Source organism: Styela clava, unplaced genomic scaffold (assembly GCF_964204865.1).
Source record: "Styela clava unplaced genomic scaffold, kaStyClav1.hap1.2 HAP1_SCAFFOLD_235, whole genome shotgun sequence".
Taxonomy (NCBI): Eukaryota; Metazoa; Chordata; class Ascidiacea; order Stolidobranchia; family Styelidae; genus Styela; species Styela clava.
In genome coordinates, this window is record NW_027556572.1 from 7,501 (window position 1) to 10,000 (window position 2,500).

The window sequence follows — 2,500 nt, forward strand, 5'->3', positions numbered from 1 at the left end:
GTTAAAGTACAAACGCGATGCTAATGAGCGAGCCGTTGTCTCGACTAATATGTAGGGGGCGTTCGATCGAGCGTCTGGCTTGAGCGCTTGTCGGCCTAGCAGAACCGTCGCATTGTTATGCCCGGTTTTAGGCACCGCTGCAGGCGGCCGGCAGAGCTCTTGTTTGTGCGAAACTGAATGGATCGAGCCCGAGAGAGGGCGAGCAAAGAAAAAACGCAAATCGCTCCGCCTGGCACTGCCGGCGAGGGCGTGGACGTCGCGGCCAGCGACTGTCGAAGCTGAGTACGGCCGCAGGCGATCGCCTCGGTCTTAAACGAATGCGACGAGCACGCGCCGGGCGGCCCAGCAAGGGCCGAGCGCAGCTGTCGCAGCTATCTGGTTGATCCTGCCAGTAGTGATATGCCTTGTCTCAAAGATTAAGCCATGCAGGTGCAAGTACGAGTTCTCGTAAAGCGAAACTGCGAATGGCTCATTAAATCAGTCTTGGTTTATTTGGTCTCGTAAGCGAAGTGGATAACTGTGGTAATTCTAGAGCTAATACATGCATTAAGCGCCGACTTCGGGAGGCGCGCTTTTATCAGATCAAAACCGACCGGGTTCGTCCTGTGACGTTTGATGACTCTGGATAACCACGCGGATCGTACGGTCTCTGCACCGACGACGTATCATTCAAGTGTCTGCCCTATCAACTGTCGAAGGTACGCTACGTGCCTACCTTTGTGATAACGGGTAACGGGGAATCAGGGTTCGATTCCGGAGAGGGAGCCTGAGAAACGGCTACCACATCCAAGGAAGGCAGCAGGCGCGCAAATTACCCATTCCCGACACGGGGAGGTAGTGACGAAAAATAACAATACAGGACTCTAACGAGGCCCTGTAATTGGAATGAGTACATCCTAAAACTCTTAACGAGTATCCATTGGAGGGCAAGTCTGGTGCCAGCAGCCGCGGTAATTCCAGCTCCAACAGTGTATGCTAAAGTTGTTGCGGTTGAAAAGCTCGTAGTTGGATTTTGGGCGAGCGCCGCCGGTCCGTCGCAAGGCGTGTCACTGGTTGCGTTCGCCTCACCTTCGGTTCTCCGTCGGTGCTCTTGACTGAGTGTCGGCGGTGGCCGATAAGTTTACTTTGAAAAAATTAGAGTGTTCAAAGCAGGCTGTTCGCCTGCATAGTGTTGCATGGAATAATGGAATAGGACCTCGGTTCTATTTTGTTGGTTTTCGGAGCACGAGGTAATGATTAAGAGGGACAGACGGGGGCGTCCGTACTCTGCCGTTAGAGGTGAAATTCTTGGATCGGCGGAAGACGAACTACTGCGAAAGCATTCGCCAAGAATGTTTTCTTTAATCAAGAGCGAAAGTCAGAGGTTCGAAGACGATCAGATACCGTCCTAGTTCTGACTATAAACGATGCCAACTAGCGATCGGGAGGCGTTACCATGACGACCTTTCCGGCAGCTTCCGGGAAACCAAAGTCTTTGGGTTCCGGGGGAAGTATGGTTGCAAAGCTGAAACTTAAAGGAATTGACGGAAGGGCACCACCAGGAGTGGAGCCTGCGGCTTAATTTGACTCAACACGGGGAAACTCACCCGGCCCGGACACAGGTAGGATTGACAGATTGAGAGCTCTTTCTTGATTCTGTGGGTGGTGGTGCATGGCCGTTCTTAGTTGGTGGAGCGATTTGTCTGGTTAATTCCGATAACGAACGAGACTCTGGCATGCTAAATAGTTACGCGACCTTCTCGGTCGGCGTCTAACTTCTTAGAGGGACTAGTGGCGTTTAGCCACACGAGATTGAGCAATAACAGGTCTGTGATGCCCTTAGATGTCCGGGGCCGCACGCGCGCTACACTGAGTGAAGCAGCGAGTGTCTAACCTAGGCCGAAAGGTCCGGGTAACCCGTTGAACCTCATTCGTGATTGGGATAGGGACTTGCAATTGTTTCCCTTGAACGAGGAATTCCCAGTAAGCGCAAGTCATCAACTTGCGTTGATTACGTCCCTGCCCTTTGTACACACCGCCCGTCGCTACTACCGATTGAATGGTTTAGTGAGATCCTTGGATCGGCCCCGTCGCGGCTGGCAACGGCCGCGTCGGCGTGTCGAGAAGACGATCAAACTTGATCATTTAGAGGAAGTAAAAGTCGTAACAAGGTTTCCGTAGGTGAACCTGCGGAAGGATCATTACCGAAGGTGGTGGTAGGCCCCGGCCGACCGCGCACTGAATTGTCTTTGGGTGCCGCCGAGAGGGCGGCCGTCAATCGGGGTTCCGCCCCGTGCGACACGCGTAACACGTTGGCATAGCAAGGCAGCCGAGTGCGATGGTGGCTTCTGGGCACCGCGCTCGATGTGCCGCCGGCCCAGCCCGGCGGTCGCTCGGCGCCGTTTGTTGGTGTTTTTGTGCAGTTGTTGTCGGTGGTGGTTTTGTGGTCGATCCCACAGTGTGACGTCCGCGCGCTTCGGCGCCGGGCGAAACGTCGAGGACGACTCTTAACGGTGGATCA

At 54.2% G+C, this 2,500-nt stretch overlaps 2 non-coding genes across 2 annotated transcripts in view; both read left to right on the top strand.

Moving 5' to 3' along the window:
• The first annotated feature begins 372 nt into the window (after positions 1–372).
• Positions 373–2,183, top strand: LOC144418975 (small subunit ribosomal RNA). The gene has a single exon (XR_013473769.1). It is a non-coding gene; the product is annotated as a small subunit ribosomal RNA (ribosomal RNA).
• A 298-nt stretch (positions 2,184–2,481) lies between these two features.
• The window catches only part of LOC144418981 (5.8S ribosomal RNA), a 154-nt gene continuing 135 nt past the window's right edge, over positions 2,482–2,500 (top strand). The window contains exon 1 of the ribosomal RNA XR_013473770.1: positions 2,482–2,500. This exon is cut by the window's right edge and continues 135 nt beyond it. This is a non-coding gene — a ribosomal RNA (5.8S ribosomal RNA).